The sequence below is a fragment of the Macrosteles quadrilineatus genome, unplaced genomic scaffold (assembly GCF_028750875.1).
Source record: "Macrosteles quadrilineatus isolate MER2022 unplaced genomic scaffold, UCM_ALF_1.0 Scaffold_2__2_contigs__length_208266976, whole genome shotgun sequence".
In the NCBI taxonomy this organism is placed as follows: Eukaryota; Metazoa; Arthropoda; class Insecta; order Hemiptera; family Cicadellidae; genus Macrosteles; species Macrosteles quadrilineatus.
This window is the reverse complement of record NW_026542595.1, coordinates 173,678,971-173,700,855: the sequence shown is the minus strand read 5'-3', so window position 1 is coordinate 173,700,855 and position 21,885 is coordinate 173,678,971. Positions and strand designations below refer to the sequence as shown.

The window sequence follows — 21,885 nt, the reverse complement described above, 5'->3', positions numbered from 1 at the left end:
ATTGCACAATATATTGCCCAGTTTTATTAATATTGACCATGTATGGGGCCCTTTTAACAGTGTTATTAAACTTGCACCACCAATGGTTTATAAAATTAATGAAATTCAAGTTAGTAAAAGTTAAAAGTATAATATTTAGCATACTGTTTGGTGAGACCAGAAAAATTAAGTTAAGTTATTTACGATGTTCATTTTTTAAAGTAATATAGTAATGTGTAACTGGTGTGTAATATTTGTAAAATATGTAATACAAATAAAGTTAATTTTACCATCGGAAATAAAGTTCATAAATAAAGTAATAAGGCATAAACATATTAGGTAAAGAAAAATCAATACTATTTCTTATGAAAGAGCCTAAATACTTCATTATAAATTATTTTAAAATGTCAACTTACAGTAGCCCTCTTGCCTGTACCACACTTGTCCACTGAGCCTCAGAATGTTAAGTAAAATTCTGTTGGTTTTTCCCATCCTACCTTATCTTCTCAAACAATAGATTGGGCATGATCTTTGAACCCAAACTACTGTACCTTTGGTTCCCACAAATATCACTTATTGATCTGGTCTCTATACTAAAAAACTAACAAGACTGTGGATTTCTCGTTATTTATATTATGTTTATTCATCTTGTTGCAATGGGGTTTATGCTTGGGATTTTGCACTTGCAAGAGGTAAAAATTATCTAATAAAAATATATATATCAAATTTACATACAAAAATTGCAATCAGGAGGTTATGTCATATCCTTTACCAGTTTTATATAAGAGAGATATACAAATGTATTGCAGACTACTAGAGGATCAAAAATAATTTTTCTGATTGCCACGGAAGGACAGATTTTTTGAAATTAAACAATAAGTTTCATTCGATTGTGTTGGGGCAAAAATTGATTGGTTATTTTTACTTACAATACTTTACAAACCAGTTTATTTTGTGTTAAAAATGGAAGAAGATCCTGCATAATAACTGTCAAACGTAATTGATGATCATTTGACCTAGGCCCACAAAGCTAATGACTTTGATTGTGACTGATGATTCGCAGGTTATATTGCTAGTCATCGCTCCTTCCGAAAACCTGACATGAAAGCTTAAAAGAAACTTTGTTTATTTATGATTTCAAACTTAATCCTGATTATCAAAAAATCGTTTAAATTAAACCTTTTTATGTGAACTACAACTTCCCGATTCCCTCTACTCGATTGCAAAGAACACAGACACTTCAACCTCAACACTATCTTGGTTGTTAGCTAATACTAGGAATCTTTCAGTAAACCGTAGCTCTTAGTTGCTCAATTGATAAGGAATCTTTGTGGAAAAATAAGGCACACTACATGTCATGGAGTCCATAGAAAATTATACTACAGTGTAAGAAATCTCAAAAGAAATATTATTGATGTCATAAAAACATGTTTGTCTCTTTTGTTGGAAGTCGTCAAACAATTGATTTGATCTAGAACTACTGATCCTCTACTGAATCCCTACTACTCTCAGATGATGGTGAAAATTAAATATAATAATAACAAAATATATTATTAAATTGTCCAACCTGTCAAGTTGACTACTGTTGTGTCTGATTACATTTCCTGTATTAATCTCAGGAGTGGCAAAATACCTTCTTCTCCCTCAAAATACTTTTTTAATTGCTGGTTACTTTCCAGCTAGTTGTTGTATACACCAACAGTTCAAAAGGTGTGCTTTAAGCACGTGGGTCACTATAGACTGAGACAGATTACAAGGTGAGAAAAACAATGGTAACAAACACATAGTCTTAGTGGCTATGGAGGATATTTAACCTTTTTTGCTACTATGAAGGAGGTAATTGATTTTATCTAAAATGTGGGAAAGCAGAGCAATAGAAAAAAAAAACAAAAATTACAAAATTTTTTTAAAATCTCTTTAGTAAAATAAACACAATTCGAGTCTGAACTGTATGAAAAAAAACAACTAGTTGATATGAAGCAAGTAGAAACCAGTAATGACTCTTATCTCAACATTCAAGGAAATCTTGTAAACAACAGTGAATGCACCATGTGAGACAAACAATACGACTCCGGATAAAAAACAATGTTTAAGTGATATGAATGACCAACAACTAGAGTGTGAGAAAACTATACAACTTGGTGGAGATATGTTGTCAAAGTTGAATGGTAAAAGAGCTAAAAAGACAAGACAGTTATTTTTTTGGATTAATAAAAATATGTTTCAGGATTTTTAAGAAAAGAAATCTGTTAGAAATCTTACTTTGTTTACAACACTAACTGAATATTCTGAGTAGCTTGGTTTTAGTGCTTCCTTAGTAATGTGAAAGTCGGAGGTGCGATTCCTGAACCTAGATGCCAATTGGTCATTGGGCTGGAGTTTGGAATAAAAGAGATTAGAGTTGGGAGTACAAAAATTGAACGTTTCAATAGTGTTGATGAACACAAATAATACACTGTGGAAAAAATGTGTGGAAAACCTATAAAAATGAGGTTAACTTATAATAGTTATACTAATTCTCCTGCATGTTTTAGTACAACACAATGATAAGGTGTGAAATAACAATAGAAAACTAGCTAACACTGTTTAAAAAAGAACAACCTCCTCACCATCTCAAACACCGCACTATTCTTCAAACGTATAATTATTTCACCCACTAAAAATGTTATTTGTCTTTTACACGAGAGAACAAATTGAAAGAAGTCTCACTATTTTTAAAAGAAACTCTATAAAAATCTAACCTCTAAGAGACAACGAAGACCATCGAGAACCGTGCGAGGTATTGAACACTTTGATTGTGTACGACACTATTTAGCACCTGTTAGACCAAATATATTAACAAACAGGGTTTCCCTCTCCAAGGTGCATGATTGTTTTCATTGTTTGCTAAGGAAGCAGTGACGCAAAATGGCTTAAATACTTCCGAGATGTCATTTACAGCAACTCCTTACATCTTCCACTCGGTGGCTGTGAACATCAAGGACAACTTCTTATCAACATATTGCACGTGACTCGTCCAGTTGTATAGTGATCACGTATAACCTAGGATTCAACTTGTGTAGTGGTCACGTAAAATAAACTAGGTCTCAAACTTGTCATGTGATAAAATGCCATGTGTCACATAAAATACCTTCTTGCCTTAACTTTTATATATACCCTATGTTTGTGGTCTCGTAAAGTGTGGTTTTTGCGCCTTTATGCATTATAATTTTTCATTATAGTAGGGTTCATAGGTAAAAAAATCAAGTTTAGGTTTATTTTAAGTAAATTATTTCCTCCCAAAATCAGTCTGTCATACAATCAACATTTATACCAAATACTGTGAAACAAAAATTGTAAATATTTTCTTGCCAGTCAATCATATTAAACTTATATAATTTATACACATTATGTTTGTAATTATACTCATTATACTGGTACTCTTATTATATAATTTATTACAACTAATTCTTAACATTTTCAAAACAGGCTTGTACCATGACAGGAGTGATGTATACTTAAAATTCTCAAGGATACTCTAAAGTAGGGTAACAGCTGGTTAGCCACATTAGAACCTGTTGCTCTTTTGATTTTGAAATCAGCTGGTGAAAATTTATTCATGAGGCATAATTACTTCCAGCTGAGAAAGAGTAATGGTAAACAATGATGCAGCATTTGCAAAGCTATTTCCAGAAACAAAATTAATTGTACCATCGCTAAATTTCAATTACAACTACAAATCTTTAGATATTTTAAATATTTTTTATTACTCATTACACAATGCTATTTGCTCAAATTTTTTTATAATTTCACTCTATTTATCCCAGTTAGATGAATTAGCGTAAGCCTAAGCCTTTAAAGCAACCGTCAATTTCGACGGGTTTCACCTAGTATTTTGTAATGTTGTAGAAAAGTATTTTGAATGAACACGGTTGGCTTCTTAATTATGCCGTTAAGAAATGGATACTTAAGTACCATATTGTTTCTACATTTTTAAAACACAGAAATAAATTTTTACTCTAGCATACTCAAATTTTTCTTAAGGCTAAGAGAAAATATTTATAAATTAGGAAAAACTATCTGGAAAGGTAGGTTGACATTTTAAAATTGTTAATGTTTGTTTTGGATTGTAAAAACTGATTTCGTTGTACCTTCCCAACTTCTACTTAAAAGATAGTAGCATTCTGCCTCAATTTATGTAAAGCCGCGGTCACACTAGGCTGTTCTAACCAGCCGCTAGAACATTCGCCGCTTCTGTCATAGCCGCTTCTAACCAGCCACTGGTAATATTGCTGAATATTGCCAGCAAGCAGCCTAGTCTGACCCAGAACCAGCGGCCGGTGAATGCCAGCGCACTAGTGTTTACTAGCCACAATCAGAAGTTGAACATGTTTAACTTTTGAGCGCTGCCTACCCTCCGCTGGCAGTCACATGATCTCCTCGCTGGCCCCAGCCAGCCAATGTGAACCCCTAGTAGCTAACAAGCGGCTGGTTAATTAACACGTGTATAGTTTGTTTTGCAGTGTTGGTTTCGTTTACTGTATTTTCTATTTATTTTTGTGGTTAACAGTGAATATAGTTGACAGCAACAAGTGGACAGGTAAAGACATAATTAATACATTCCTAGATATATTTCGAAATTATCCATGCCTGTGGGACCCTTCGACTGCAGACTACATCAACAGAAATGCCAAAGCTCAGCTTACAAGGAGTAACTGGAAAAACTTGAAGAACAAGGACTTAAAGCAGCATTGGCCCCATTGAAGAAAAAAATAAAAAGTTTACGCGATAGGTATCGAAATGAAGTTTATAAAAAATGCCAAAGAAGAGTGGTGTCAAATATAGATGATATGGTGAAAACACATACACAACATAATGCTTTCAAGTCATAAGCAGCAACTGTACTAGCGGCTAGTAGGTTTATAATGTGAACCCTTCAGATCCAGCTGGCTGCTGGCGATATTGCCAGCGGCTGGATAGTAGCGGCTGCTAAACAGCCTAGTGTGACTGCGGCTTTAGGGAGGTCTAATATACTCTTGCACATTAAAGTAAGTAGGTAAACCTGTATTGAAGGAACGTTCTAGAAGTGAAAGTAAGCAAATCATGTACTCGATGACAGAGAAAGCTTAAGGGTGCGCAGTGATATCCTAATATTTAACACCTGCAAACTATATGAAAATTGCAGTGTAATGGTTGATTTTACTATTTTAGTTAAACAACTTTTAAAAGTATTTTTATAACAAACTATCTTAACCGTCTCACGTTGCTGCGATTTCAAGAAAGTTTACCTTCCATATTGAATCTCTGGAAAGTCTTTTACATTTTTAGAGCACTCCATTTTTTTGTAAACTGTAAATGTTTGAATTCAAAGGGCATATCCTGTAGGAATCATTGGAATATGTGGCAAGAGAACTACTTTTCCCTTAAATTAGCCATTTACAATTGTCGGTTCTATTACATTGGTCATCAGTTTCTTTACTATTAATCGCGTCCATTATACATAATCGTGGAGGGGTTGATATTACAGGGGTCTTAATTAATGGTATGCGCCCACAGATTTGCCATCAAGCATCGGTATTCATTTATTTGACTTATATTGCGAGTCATGCAAAAAAGCAACTGCCTCCCTGTACATTTCTTATGGGAGTCAAATTTGGGTTTCCTTTTCCGAATTCGTTTGGCTCCTCTACCTAACCGACTTTCATAATGTTGATAGTTAAATGATTTTTCTTTAAACCTCAACAGTAACCGACGAAATCAACGGGTTTTACCTATTCTTTATTATTTCTCAAAATAATGACACAATCTTAAAATGAACTAACCTACACCACATGGTTGTATAGTTTAATTAATCAGCTGATGTTGCTTTCATTGATTGTGTAGGGTAAATTCAAAAGTATTCATTTGTTAGAATGTTAACAAATCTATTCTCCGTAAGGATAGCATGGCAATTTTAAAGACCACTTGGGCAGAGCCCTGAGGAGTTTTACAACATTTTATTTCACACAAACCTTCCCGAGGATGTATAAAACAAATTCCCAAAGTTTCATCACGGATGGCTAGTTTGGTAACGCACAAAGGACAAACAAACATAATATATTGGATATTATAAATTTATTGAATTTAAAATATTTTGTTAATAATATTATTATTTTTGTCATGTTTTGATTGAATTGAATGAGTCTTTAATTTATAACACAAGACTCAAGTTAATTTATCATCCACAAATATATCTACAAATCTTATATTCACTAAAAATATTAAATACCCCCGCCGCAGCAAACCTGCAGACTAAGCGAATTTCCATTTGCCTGATTGGATTTAAACTAAAATGTCTCCTTACAAATATCACATTTATTCCCTATTCAAACAGAATTAGTTTAATGAGTACTTAGGTTTGCTGCAACAGGGAGGGTAAAAAAGTTTTTTTTTTAATGTAAAATGTTAAAAGGTACTGTGGTTTAGTAAGAAATTAATCTATTTTCCAAATTTGATCAAAATATGTTCATAAACAAGCAAACTACAACAGTTGCCTTATATTCTCCATAAGAATAACATGGGAATTTTAAAATTACAATTTTTTGGAATTTTCTCCGTGACAATTAGGCGCATAGTAACGCTTCAATATACTAAATTATTTGTTTTTTTAAGCTCTACGAAATGGTTTAAAAAGAAATTGTGAAATTTTGTGTTTTTAGGGTCAAAAATGGGAAAAACCTATTTTTACCCCATAAAACCCCCCATAAACCCCTGTTCCCATAGTCCGATCATGCTGGTTCGCGAACTCATTCAAGTTTATCCCGCCTTACACCTTCAAACCGAATTTCATCAAAATCGGACAAAAATTACTCAAGTTATCGTGCGGATGGACATATATATATGTCCATATATATATATATATATATATAGATATATAAAAATTTGAACGAATGGTGTTTTTGGCCTCTGGGGACATCAAAATGAAAAAGTTAATCGGTCCCGGGCCTAGGTCTTACCATGAGACCTACGGTAATAGCTACTTCCCTATAGGGAAATTCGCTAAAAATATAAAATTCATCTACAATTTTTATCTACTTTTTATGATTTTTTAAATTGATTTACGTTTTGTTAAAATGATGCATAGCCTACGATAAGATAACAAAGAAAAACATTTCTAAATATGTTGTATATGTGATCTTTGTTTCTAATATTTTTCAACAATATAAAAGTGCTCTTATTAAGAATGACACTAAGTAATTGCTGACAAAGTTTCAGCTCTTATAGACAATGTTTAAATTTCGAAGTTAGTTTAGTGTTGGTTTGTCAATACATTTCTAAAAAAAAACTATAAAAATGTAGATGAATTTACAAGCTCATTGGATATGATTATTGTGTTTTGAAGGTGGTAAAGCAAATTTCATCGACTCACCGGGACAGCTCTAGTATTGCAGATTTTCTGCGAAGACTGGTTTTAAACCAGTCCATGAGGACTGAACCAGAAGTTCTACAGGGGGTTCCATGATAGATGTACTGAGTATTGGCACAAATATAGCTCTCTTGGCTCAATAACTAACACCAATACTTAATGGTAACATGGGAATTGTAAACTTTTCTGTAGCTAAAGCTTCCAAGTGTAAAAGAGGTGAAAGATTTTTAATTTTATATCGGCAAATTGTTGACAAACACTGATTTCTTAAACAAAACATTTGACTTTTCACACAGTTGTTATTGCAAGCTTGAGTAAAGAGAAAATTAATTTAAAAAATAAAAGGTATCATGTTTAAAAACACACATATAAATAAACCATCAATCATTGCTCATGAAACTTGTTTGTGGGTTTCTTTCAACCAGTGGCGGATCCAGAGCAGGATTTTTTTTTGGGGGGGGGAAGTTGGATTGTAAGGGTTAACTTCCAAGGAGGGTTCGGGGCCCGCCCCCGGGAAATTTTGGAAAATTTGAAATAAAAGAGGTTTTACACATCTATAGACAAAAACATGATCATTTATTGCAATTTAAAACTATAGTATTTTAACCAGATTTTTTTATAAAAGTCTCTAGGGGGGGGGAGGGGCAATTGCCCCTTTGCCCTCCCCCCTTGGATTCGCCACTGCTTTCAACATAGGATTATGTGATGTATCTGTTTTTGCTTACAATGTAATGTATATCTATATGCTTTTTTGGGTTACTTTCTTATGGTTGGTAATAATTTTTAACACAAACGCATTGATCTTATAGGATGTCATTAAAACATGTACAGTTGTTTCTTTGCGCAAAATACTATTCAAGGTTTATGTTTAGAGGACCAAGTAGTACAACACTGCTGTTTTGAGATTCATAAGTGAAATATTGGTCAAAACTATACAACACAATATTGTAAGTATTTCTCTTGTTCAAAGTCTTACTATTGTTACCGACGAGGAAGCATACCAGAAACATCAAAGGAAACAATTCATCTTTACTAATTGAATTTTCCTAGCCAACAAGTGAGAAATCAGTTAGTTTCACCGAGGTATTTGCAAGTTTATGTGAGGCTGTTTGCTGTGATTTGCATAAAACGGAGAACCTTGGCAATCCCGGCCGATTCTGCTAACAGCTGGTAGCCAACCGCTAACCTGCAACCTGCGGCCAGCACTGCTTCTGGGAACCACTCTCTCTTGGATAGCCGGCAAAAATTGCTTCATTTTATTTCAACTACATAATTATAATGGTCTTATGGCCCATTAAATATTTACCGGTATTATATCAAGTATCAACTACTATGGACAATTTCAACAGATTAAAGATATATATGCTACAAAAGAAGATTTAGATTTTCTTAGTCTTACATTGACCAAAGACTATGCCCTCAAAGTATACTGATCATTTGACCAGAACAAAGCTCGGTCCCCAGGTACTATAGAACACTTAACGCTTTGACATCGACCAAACACAAATTTTTTTATATGCTTTAGAGGCCCATCTCTTTCACCAAAGTTCAAGTCCCTAAACACTGGGCTAGCATCTTATCACACTCAGGAAGAGCAAGGTTATCCAGTGTTAGAGTGCAGTGCTTTGGTCCTCAGGTTACAGGTTCAAATCCTACAAATCACCAGTTTTAGCTATGTGGTAATGCCCTTTTGGACAAGCCTGAAGCGACGTGTGAAATATTTCTCAGAACCTATAGTCTAGGATGAAATAAAAAGAACATACAACCCCCTCCCCAAAAAAGGACTACAAAAAAAAATCAGCGTGTAAAAAATAGAGGTTTGAAAGTTTGATTGCACTGAAACGGGTTATGTAGAATTTGAGGAAATACCCTGTAATGCTCAAGTCTCTTCATTGGGACTGTACCTTGAAACCTAGAGTACCTTGAATGTCAGAAATACCTTGGGATGTGTAAACAGAGCCAGCTGCCAGCCTTGGCTGACATCCAAGTCGGCTGGAATTTATAGTTTTATAGATTTTATTACTTAAAATACAAATCAATAAGCAGCCTTGTATTAGTTTTTTGAAACCCCTCTAAAGAAATTCGTTGATGATGAAAGAGAAATTTGCTTTAGCATTCCTCGGTTATGATTTAGGTAATTGAAAACACCAGAAAATACAAATTTAAAAAATTGTGGAAAATGGAAAATAGAAGTGAAAACTTTTTTAAGTAAGCCTACCTACTTCAACTTTCAAAACAGAATCTGTAAGTTTTGGTTAAGAAAAACATACTACATTGCAGATGAAAAAATCTTTTTTTAGCTACCTATCTTGTACTACTTCTGGTACAACAGGGCCCAGTTATTCTAGAGGAGTTATAACACAGGACTTCTACCCCAAAAGCTCAAGCTCAAACGTTGTCAATCACAAAAAATACATTATTTTCCTACATAGAGTTTAAGTCTGATATGTGATTGTGTCGTGACTTTAGAAACCGCCTTCAATCTGTAGATCTACCTTTTTAAAAGAGACTAAGTAAAATAGATCACCGAGGCAAGAAGGACATTTGTATTGGAACTCTCATACTACTAGAAGCCGAACGGTAATCAATCTTTATAACACATAATATATATTCATACAAAAAAACGGCTTCACGTATTATATATATAGATTCCTTAAGAAGTTACTTAGAGATGCTCTAACAAATAAATTCAAAACATTGATAATTTACTGTAGAAGTGAGACTTGAATATGAGCAAATATAATATTTCAAAATTTGTATAACATAATGAAACACAAACGTTTTAATAATCAATTAGTAATATTAAACTTTTTAGAAAGTCTTCCACTTTGATCCTGCAACTGTATTATCAAAGACCATAGACAATTTAGTATTTCAATAATAATAGCAAACTCACACAACTAACATTAGAATAGAGTCACGAATACTAAAGTTTGGTTTGGTTTTGGTACTTTTATTCAAACAATCCACCAGAAGATAGTAGTTTTTGTGGGATTGAAGGTCTTGTACCACTGCAATATTTAAAAATATAGTCTGAAAAAACTAAATCCAAATTTTATCAAACAGCTTTTGGTGTTAGGAGATTATTTAGTAAACATTTTGATTTAATATTTTCAGACTATATGAAAGTATTATCCCTTTATTACGTTAAATTCTTAACAAAATTTTAAATTAAAAAATGGAATCCATATTATATTTTTGGTATATGAATGAAAATCTTTTATAACTTACAGCTTGAAGCAAGAAAGACTCAAGTTGTTTCTCTTTGCTACTTTTTAAGAACCACATTTTCATGTGATAAGTCCATTCTTTAATTCAACAATGAAAAGTTTATGTTTCAAATCCCGCACTTAAAAAAAATCTTTATTAGTGAAAAAAATAACCCAAAGCGTAAAAAAACACAAAACTGACTTAACTTCCGCACTATGAACTCACTCACTTAAAAACTCACTCAACCACGTTTGTTTGTGTTTTAGTTGGGTGAGTTTAACTCACTCAATTTAAAATGTTAACAAATTTTGTACTTTAAAATATGTTTAAACTTAGAGACAATTTTCAAACATTTAAAATTTTTCATTCAAAACCACGCATCTATGTTGGTGAGCACCGACCTTTTGTAACTTCCGCACAAACTACACACACATACTGCGCATTCAACATTCAACCATGTGAGACAAAAATAATCACTCCAGCTAAAAACAGAAGCTTACACGTGGTCTGTGAGTGACAGCGCCTTCCAGACTTTGAAAATTGAGTTACAGTTAGTTATAGTTTTCTTCTTAGTTGTATCATTGGCTGTTGGATACTGTAGTATAGATTACATCCCATCTGGACCAGCTGTCATCATGTACTTGATAAACGTTATTCAACAGAAATTTAAAAAGACGCGTTAAATCTGTATGTTAAACACATAAATCTTTTTCAATCCTTCTATAGGTCCCAGCACTGACTAAAACTTAATTCATAATCCCAACATAAATTTAAAGTCACAAATTCTGTGTACTTAACACAATTAATTTATAGTCTGATCACAAAATTTAGGCGGTTTAAGGAAAGGTTTCCTGGGTTCTCCCAACACTTTTTTTTAAAGATTATTGCATATATCAGCTGATTAGCTATAGGATGTTGTTAGTTGTTGTTTCATAGTTAGCTTGAAGACGAGGGTAATCCCTTCCCCTCAAACTGCCTAAATTTTGTGAACAGAATATAGTACCTACATTATGTGTAAAATGTTTCAGAACAAGAAATAATTTTGAACCAAAATGATAATTGCTTGGGTATTTTAAAGTCTCGCAAGGTGAACTCGAGTTTTGGATTGTGTTAATAGATTCTATACAACACTCAAAAATACGTTGAACCTTTTTCTGACATTATTTTCTAAATGAAAATGGTTTGCTTGTTTTTACTTCTACAGTGTTCCTTCAATACAGGTTTACATATTTATCTTAAATGTGCAAGTGTAGCTAGACCTTCCTAATGTGGAAACCAAAAGTGTATGTTATATTGGCCAGTCATCCTGTATGTAATGTATGCCAGCTAGTTTAGAAGAGAATGTTAATAGAGAAAATCAAATTAGTTTGACACATCCAAGTAGATAATTAATAACTCGTTGATTAAACCTACACTTATTCATAGTTTTTTCATAAGTTCCAGTCCTGAGTTTTAGATGTAAACTAGAAAATTAAGTTAGGTACTGAACTTTTTGTCAGAAATAACTCTTTTATTAGTACACTCAACCATTTATTTATATTATTTGATATCTATAATTTCAATTTAACTTTGATTAAGTTATTAGTCAATATAAATTATCGATTATCCTCCTCCTATTGATTTCCTGACTTAGTCGAGAGTTAAGACAAAAGTTAATTTATTAAAAATAACAGTTGGACTTTTGTCAAAGTTTTTGGTTTTGACATTGAGATTATTTGAGGTGAATAGAGCCGTAGAATGTTCCAGTGTGCCTAGAATAGCCCGGAAAGTTCTAACATCCGCCAACTGTTACAAACAACAACAAAGTATTTATGAACTGGATGACAATTAACTGTATAGAAAATTGTTGGAATTTAACAAAACTGAGTTACATTACTGCATTAGTTTGTTACATAAATGGGAGAGTGAGCTGGTCGAGTGGTTAGAGCGCAGGACTTCGGTTCCTGAGGTTCCGGGTCCAAATCCCACTAAATCACCAATGGATTTTATTTAAGTGATAATGCCCCAAACCCGGCTCATGCCTAAGCGTCCTAGGACAAAAAAGTTTGTTAAATAAATAGATTTTGATGGAATAAATATCAGGTCTAGCTTAAAGTAATGTGAAAAACTATTTCTGGGTCAAAAAGTGTGTTAAATAAATAGATTTTGATGGAATAAATATCAAGTCCAGCATGAAGTAATGTGAAAAACAATTCCGGCTCATGCCTATATAGCGTCCTAGGACAAAAAGTTTGTTAAATAGATAGATTTTTATGAAATAAATATTGTTTTGGCATCCGGAAATAATCAAATCAGAACTGAGCACTAATTAATGGAGTAAGCTGCTCTCATGCTTTCTTAATTAATGAAATTGTAACCAAAATTTTATTGATGGTAAATTGATTAAGAGCAAATTAAAAAAATTAATTGAAAAATAAAAGTTGTATTACCTACTATTTCTTCTTTGTGACAATAGAGTAAAAACTATCAGTTTTAGTTTCAATGAATAAGGAGACCGAGTATTCACTTATTACCCTACCAGTGAGGGGATAATCCATGTACCTATATACGTAGAATCTAAATATTTTCTATCAAAAATATCATGAAAAATTATAATCACATAAAAAAATACCACATTAAACCCCAAGAAGTAGTTTATAGTTTCTAACCTAAGCACTAAAATCAGAATTTGTCCTGTAAACAGGAAATTTTACTCTGATAAAATTATTCTCAAATAAATACATTTGAAAAACTCAAAGTCTTTGGGAAAACTATGGGAGTTGTACACAACAAAATTCATTCACAATTCATTGACAGGAAAATTAAGTTAAGATTACATATATGGTTTTCCTGAACTAAAAAAAATTTTTCATTCTATCGAGGATAATTATTCAACAAACGATTAATTGTCACAATAAGACTGTGTTGTTCTGTACAGCTGATTGTATAATTGCATTCAGCTGTTCCAAGTGAATAGGGACACCTTGAGATAAACGATTAATTAACAAAAATTAAAACCTTACAATAAATTGCCTAGCTTTTAATAGTTATTTCAATAACCACAAAAGACCCAACCACTGACTGATTCCTAAACTAATTACTAAAGATGATTCTTCAGATCAAACATAAATAATTATAAGTATTTTTTTCTCAATGTTCTAGTCTAGAATTATTTTCCACATACTTCGGGCTAGACCTAGTGAGAGGGTCATGCCATTACCACATAGATAAAATCCATTATTGGTGATTGGCAGGTTTTGAACCTGAGACCTCAGAAACCGATGCCACCGCTCTACCACTAGACCAATCCGCTACCCTGATCACAGGTAGTGTTGGCATAAATTATAAAACGCATGTCTTAGAATAAGACTCGAGACTAAATTTGAATTGGTAAACTAGTGCTAACTAACATTGCCAAATGCATTGTTAGGGACTTGGTGATAAAGAGGGTATGAAAGCTGTGAGGTACTCAATAACATAACAAATATTTTCCAGTTTATAATTTTTAAGCTGTACCCGTCAGTAACAAAAAACCCTATCTTAAATTAAATCAGCAGCGTTTTCAATCTTTGTGATCAACAATCAGATGTAAATCTCTTTCAAACAGCTGATTCTTAACTTTGGACAGTCAAATATTGCACCATATTACAAACCTAAAGCAAAAAAATGTTTAAAGTTGGTTATTATTTTTATTTTTATTTTTTAAGAATTACAACACATTAAATGTAGTAGATTTTAAATGTTTACACATTAAGACAATGTTTTATAAGCTTTTGGCTATAATAAAAATACAATTATTAAATTGCTTCCAAATTAAAGCATTAAATTAAAATGCCACTAAAACAACCATTTAAAAATGATCATCATAAAGGCTTATTCACCTCCATCATGAGTCACCTAAGGCTTGTTAAGTTGATAGAATGTTATTTGATTTTCCTGTGTGTATTGTTGCATAATCAAGAGGTCAACAGACCAAAATGACATATAATTTCCTTTCGCTATAACTGCACTGACGCTAGTATTTCCTTACACATATCATTATACAAACACATTTCACACTATGAGACTGTAATTTCATCATTCATAATAATTTTATGACATTGGATATTTTTCAAATTTACGTTGCTATAAGTCTTTTTTTATCTTGTTGACTTAAATAAATAAAATAAATAAATAAATCTTTATTGTCACATAACGTTTACAAAATATAGCAATGCTATAAAACAGGTGACATTGTCAATACAGTATACAAATACATTAAAACTAAGGAGTTATAAAAGAATAAAATAAACTAACTTATTAAATACAAATACCAAATTGATGTTAAATAATAATAACTAGAGGTTGTCCAGTGGTCAAAAACTTTACCAAAAAATATTTAAATAGACTACTCTATTTTCATACCACGCTGTAAATAAAACATATGATTGGAATTTCTTTCATTTTTTTTAGCAAATTTCCCTTTAAGGAAGTAGCTATTACCGTAAGTGGCACGGTAAGACCTATGCCCAGGACCGATTTACTTTTTCATTTTGACTTGAGGACCCATGCTGCTCCGCAGCGTTAAAATAAATATAATGTCCGAGAAATAATCAAATTTATGATTTTTGATTGAATAATACAGTATCTTAATTGCTTAAATGAAAGCCGATATCTCACTGAAAGTTCTTAGACCAAAATATATAGGATTGTATAACTGGGGAAATACATCTTAAATTGATGTAAGAAATCGAAAATAATCAATTTATGTTTTTAGTCGAGTAATACAGTACCAAAAGTAATATTTATAGGTTGCAAGAATATGGTTGCAAGAAGAAGGTTGGAATAGGTTGCAAGATTATTTTCCTAGTAGGTAAATATATGACCATGCTTGATGTGATATATTTGCGTGCACGGCATCAATTTTTGACCTAAATCATGAAAATCGGTCAGGTAGAAGAGCCAAACGAACTTAGCAAAGAAAAACCAAATTTAACTCTCTTTTAAGAAATACATGGGGAGCAAATTTCGTTTACATATAAGCCGAGTGGTATTATAGATAAACATATGCCGATGCTTGATGGCTAATCTGTGCGTAAATACCTTCAATTTGAGACCTCAATCATGAAAATCGGTCGGGTAGAAGAGCCAAACGAACTTGGCAAAGAAAAACCAAATTTAACTCTCTTTTAAGAAATACATGGGGAGCAAATTTCGTTTACATATAAGCCGAGTGGTATTATAGATAAACATATGCCGATGCTTGATGGCTAATCTGTGCGTGAATACCTTCAATTTGAGACCTCAATCATGAAAATCGGTCGGGTAGAAGAGCCAAACGTAGTCGGAAAAGAAAAACCAATTTTTTTTTAATATATAAGATGTTGCCACAGGCCAAAAACCCCATTCGTTCAAATTTTTATAAATATACATGTTTAGAGTTATATGACGTGTCCGATAACTTGAGTAATTTTTGTCCAGCTGTAATGAAATTTGTTTTGAAAATGTAAGGTGGGATAAACTTGGATGAGTTCGCGAACCAGCATCACCGGACTATGGGAACGGGATTTTACGGGGGTTTACTTTATTTTATGGGGTAAAAATTGGGTTTTCTTATTTTTGACCATCAAAACACAGAATTCCTAACTTCTCTCTATACCTGTTTAAAGAGCTTAAAAAAAATTAATTAAGTATGTCAAAGTGTTTTTGTACGGAGAAATTAAAAATAAAATGTAATTTTAAAATTCCCATGAAGAATATTGCCATGAAGAACATTCTTATGAAGAATATTGTAAAATGTTGTAGTTTGCTTGTTTATGGATATATTTTGATCAAACTTGGCAATTTTATTTATTTTTCCTACAGTTACCTAACAATGTACATGTTCTCTCATTGATTTAAGAAAGCAAAGTGGCCAATTCGCTCATCAGTGAGACAATGTTAACATTGTCTCACTCTAATTACTTTGTCTCGCTCCAGATTTGCAACGTGAAGGCACGAAATAGTAAGCGCGTAACATGCAGGCAACGTCGTATGCGCGCGAAATACGTTGGCAGCACTGGCTGTAAATCAGCTGGTCAGCTGTTGTACTGTTGTATTTGTCACTTCACAATAAATGTTATATTTAAAAGTTCAGTTCTGTGTAAAAATAGGTTATGTTTCTTCACCAATTTATTTGTTTTATGGTAACTGTAGGAAAAATATAATGTGCAACTCGAGTTCAAAGTACAATTGCCTCACTCGAGAAACCATTCCTCACTCGCCTACGGCTCGTGAGTAAGGGTTTCTCTCGAGTGAGTCAATTGCTCACTTTTCTCACTAGTTGCACAAATAACTATTTTACTAAGCTATAAATATTTTACTAAAAACACACTTTATTAGCTTCCCTGTAGCAGCAAACCTAGGTACTCGCTAAACCTAATTTTATTTAAATAGATTTAATTTAAAATCAATTCAGGCAAATGGAAATTTGCTTAGACGGCAGGTTTGCTATGGCAGGGGTATTTTATTTTCTGTTTATATTTCGTCTCCAGCATGGCAACACATAAGGCCCATTTTACTTTTGTTTCAATTTAAAATTAATTTTTGTGTTTATTTTTAGGCTATTTTAATTTATAAAGGGATTCTTCACATCTGCAGGAAAATATCTTTCTAAAAGTAAGCGTAGATTTTCTCTGCAATGCATACAAGCTGGGAATTAATAACTTTTTACATAAATCTTTAATCCTGTAAAACTACAGTGTGTGTATAGTCAATGGTATAACGTAACGCATACGAAATACAGTATTAATTAGTATCAATTTTCTAATCAATAATCTTTAAAATTAAAGTTCTTTTTTTAATGCCATCATGACACAAAACTATTAATACTGTAATTAAATACAAACAAAATAATCTAAAGCTTGAATTGGCAAACAAAGCTCTATCACAATATGCATATTTAAAAAAATAAATTGAAACTAACTTCAAGGAAATTAGTTTCAAAGGAAACTTCACCGAGGAAATTAAGTTGTAGTTGTTATGTGTTAACAAGCTGATAAAATAATTGGATTAGTTAAAAGGCTTTATGCCATTTTACATTGAATAAATCTCAAGCAATGTTTCCATTGTTCTTTGTAAATAACGGCCCTGTTTACCCATAACAGATGTATAAGTAAGAACTAATAAGATAATTCTAGGAAATATTTGTTGTGAATATATCAATCCAATCATCATATATTACTTTTTGTTGTAAGTAGCCTTTTTGTCATTTAAGCTATGTAATCATACCACTGATTAAAATGTTATTAAAGTAATAACTATTCATTGCGAAAACTAATCACTGATTCACGAAAAAAATGTGATTATTTTACCATAGGTTGAAAAGTAAGTAAGTAATAAATTTAATTTTACCGTTTTACGTAGAACAACTTTGATTGAAAACATAATATTTTAGAGTGGTTGGAATAGCTTGGGATGAATTAACCTAAAATAACTAAGTGGATTTTCCAAGATAACCTAATGATGAATGACTTAACGACCTTTGGACTAGAGGTATTATATTAGATATTGGCATAATCTCGCAAACTACCCTACATTGTAGTCCCTGGGTTTAGTATTAGTAGGATATTTTTGTGATAAATATGCATGGCCAAAAATAAATGGTAAAATCCATGAATTTTTTATCTAATTAAATATAAAAATATTTAAATTTGTGTCTCGATTTTCACTGTAACAATACCATTTGAAAACAACTATGAAAAAGCCTAGTATTCTGCAACCTGGATTATGTGGCCAAAATATTATAATAACCATACTTTTTGCTAAAACTTCTAACCTTAGCCAAATTTAGGTATTAGCGTGAAAACTTAAAAAGCAAAACTCTGACAAGAAAATTTAATTGAGCTTACAAATGTGCTAATAAAACAACCAACAATGAAAGTACCTACTTTATGAATCGAGAGAGTTGATTAGTAGGCCTATAAATTAGTAGATACTTGAGGTCATCCAGTGGTTGAAAACTCGCCCAAAAATATGTAATGTACATACTTCTCTATTTTCACCCCACAATGTAAATAAAACATGTGATTCCAATTCCTTCCATTTGTTTTGACTTTCTGTTTATATTTCGTTGTTATTTCGTCACCAGCATGGCAACATACAAGGCCCATGCTAATGCTTTTAAAATTTTGAATCATTTATGTGCTTATTTTTTAGCCTATTAATTTATAAAGGGATTCAGCTCATCTACAGGAAAATATCTTTCTGGCAGTATGCGTAGATTTTCCGTGCGATGCACACGTGCTGAGAAAGAAGGTTTAAGAAACATGCTTGCCTATTAAAGGATTTTAGAGACACCTTAAGATAGGAATACTTCAAATATTTTCACCTGGCTTAAATTGTATCCCCAAAACAACAACCGAATGTGACTCTCTTAATTTAATAAAATAACTGTATTCCTACTTCAATTATAAATTTGGTGGGCTTAAGTATTTAAACAAATTCTGAATATGAACAAGAATTAAAGCTACTTCTAAAATAAAAATCACAAACTCACCACTTCCTCAAAAAACCATTGAAAACACTTCAAAGTTCAGTAAACTCGTTGACAAGCACTTTACTGTTCAGTACACTATGATCTATGGGAGTAGCAGACAACTACAGTCCGGCTACGAAGCCAACCTTCCAACAACAACAATGTAGACTTTCTAATGACAGACACTAGGTGGCGCTGGTGTGGCGACTTTAGGCGGTTGGCTTCAAAATAGCCTGAAAACTTACAATTCTGAGGAAAAAGGACCACTGACATTAGCTTGGTAAACATTAGTTTCAGTTTGTCAATTGTTTCATGAAAGACTTCAAATTTTAGGATAAAGTACTTGAATATTTGTTTAAGTTCCACGTTTTAATGCGTTTGTATTAGTTGAACCTCGATAACAAGACTCTCGTGGGGATGTTAAATAAGACTTATCTTATCGTGGTTAGCAAATGATTAGGGGTAAAATAAATTCTAATGGATTAAAAAATGAAGAAAATGGACCCGTTATTGAGGGTATTATTATCAATGGTATGACATATCATGGTTAAATAAAATGTTAGACTATTAGTAATTTACTTATGACCGTTTTAAAATAATTATGATCACCGCGGAAATGTTTACATTCTGTGTAAAAGAATCAGGGAAATTATAAACAAAATTTTCATAAAACCAAGGCTTTGTTGAATTTAATTCACGCAAAATGTTTAATGTAACTCATAAAGGTGTAAATTACATTATTGTTTATGTCATGTCATTTATATTTTGTCAACTATTTATTTGGCCTAAATTTGCACCTAGGCTTGCCAAGAGCTGTTCGCGAAAGATTTAATTTAAGATAAAACTGTCCAAAACGTTTCATCCTAAGAAGTTTTTCATTGTATCCTCTCTAGTAAACTATAGGTTTTGCTATTAAATGTCAATTGTATGAGTACCAACTTATGGAAAACTCTATTGGCCTACTTCTCCACGGCCAAGCTCTGGCAAATACGAATCACCCTCGGCAAAATATTACACAACCCTACCTTGTACAGACGCTTCTTGAAAGTCTTGGAAATTGGTGATGACTTGAGTACATTTTCGAGACTAGCATTGGATTTTGTATTAAATCGAGTGGACAATTCTATGACCATATCTACATAATATTGTTTGTCCTTATGGTACACTATTGTCTTTTAACTATGGAGGCTGGCGGGGACATACATGCTGCTGTAGTTTACAATACTTCCCTTTCAGTTTTCTTAGTTTAAAAGTTCAATGGATATGATTAAAACTGAATTTTGCAGCAGCATATTTTATCGCTGGATCAATTAAACTGAGTTATTTTGTAATGAGAATAGAGTACACTGAACAAAGTACACGATTAAAGTAGACATTTGATTTGTAGCACAACTTTACAATAACTGCACTGTCTGGAAGGTGAATTGACGTAACGTATCCGAAATCGCGACCAGTATGTTTGTCGAAACGTCGCAATAGTTATAGGATTGGAATGTTAACCGGTCGGTTGTGTATCTATAGTCAATGGTTTCAAGCAAAAGTACACTGATTTCCTCATAACATAATGACAATTCACTTACGGCGTAAAAATATTACCGTACCGGTACTTACTCAAATTTAGGTTTCATATTTTAAATTTCTCATTATTATTGTAACTAAAAAATAACGTCGTCATAAATAAAATTGTCAGCTCTAGAGTATGAATATTGGTTACAACCAATTGAGTTAATAAATTATTATAACCGTCCATATAATCATTATAATTGTCCAATTTCGCATTATTTCTTCTCAAATAAACAAAACATGTTTTAAGATATTGTAAAATGAAAACTAAAAAAGCAATCAATAAATGACTCTGGCTGCCAAAGAGTCATAGAATCATGATGAAAACTATGTTTGATGGTACTTGAGCGACCAATCCAATAATCCAAAAGATAGCAGGTAAATGAATTAATACCGCTAAAAGATTTACTATTATAGATTTTATTTTCTATGTCAGAGAACAGGGTGTACCCCATTCAAATTAATCCGTAAAGGGTAATCGTGAGATGATTTATAGGTTTATGCCAAATTGTAGCCTCCTTGTAGCCTGGCTCACTAAAAGTTTTGTAGCCCATAGGGAGTAAAAATCAGCTGGTGTCAACTCGGTTGTAAACTTCGATTGTAAACAATTGCATGCATCAAAAGTATGAAACGTTGATAGATTGTAGCAGTAGTTCATTGTTGCCTTATTGTAAATAAATCCACATATCGATAGTATAATGTACACTAACACAATCGTAATAGATGAAACGATTACTCAACAGCTGATTTTTCCACAAATTAAATTGAAAACAAGCTAAAAGTCGTTTTGAGAAATTTTAAATTAAAACTAATTCAGTTTTGTAACATAGTTTGTTTAAATAATGGTGCAAAGTGATGAAAATTTAGTTCACCACACGGGCAAAGCATCTTTTCAACCCTCACTCATTTTCCGACATCGGCTTCGCCTCGATCGCAAAACTTGAGCTCGATTCGAAAAGAGTCACTTTAGGCCCTAGTGATGAAATATACTGTAGTGGAAACATTTTTACATACAGCTGTACATTTAGATGTACTAAACATGTTTTAATCGTCACAGACTCTGAGAGTACCTAAACATTCTAGCTTGTATGATTACAGTCGAACTGTATAGCATATTTAATGGAACTAAAAATTACTAATAAGAATAAAAGTCTCAACAGTTACTGTAATATGCAACTGACGTAATGTTGACTGACCATTGCCTCTAGTATCACATTGTCTCTCAAGTGTTAGTTTACACTATGTATCTATGTTTCTCACACACACAAACGTGGTC

General features: G+C 32.5%; 1 protein-coding gene across 2 annotated transcripts in view; it reads right to left on the bottom strand.

Moving 5' to 3' along the window:
* Positions 1 to 19,192, bottom strand: part of LOC128986770 (facilitated trehalose transporter Tret1-like) — a 32,494-nt gene extending 13,302 nt beyond the window's left edge. Inside the window, exon 1 of one of the 2 annotated variants that reach the window (XM_054407284.1) lies at positions 19,068 to 19,192. The gene's annotated coding sequence lies outside the window, so the exon portion shown is untranslated. Of the gene's footprint in view, positions 1 to 7,366; positions 7,386 to 19,067 lie in introns of those variants that run through there. The other variant, XM_054407286.1, reaches the window with a different exon arrangement.
* Positions 19,193 to 21,885: the final 2,693 nt, after the last annotated feature.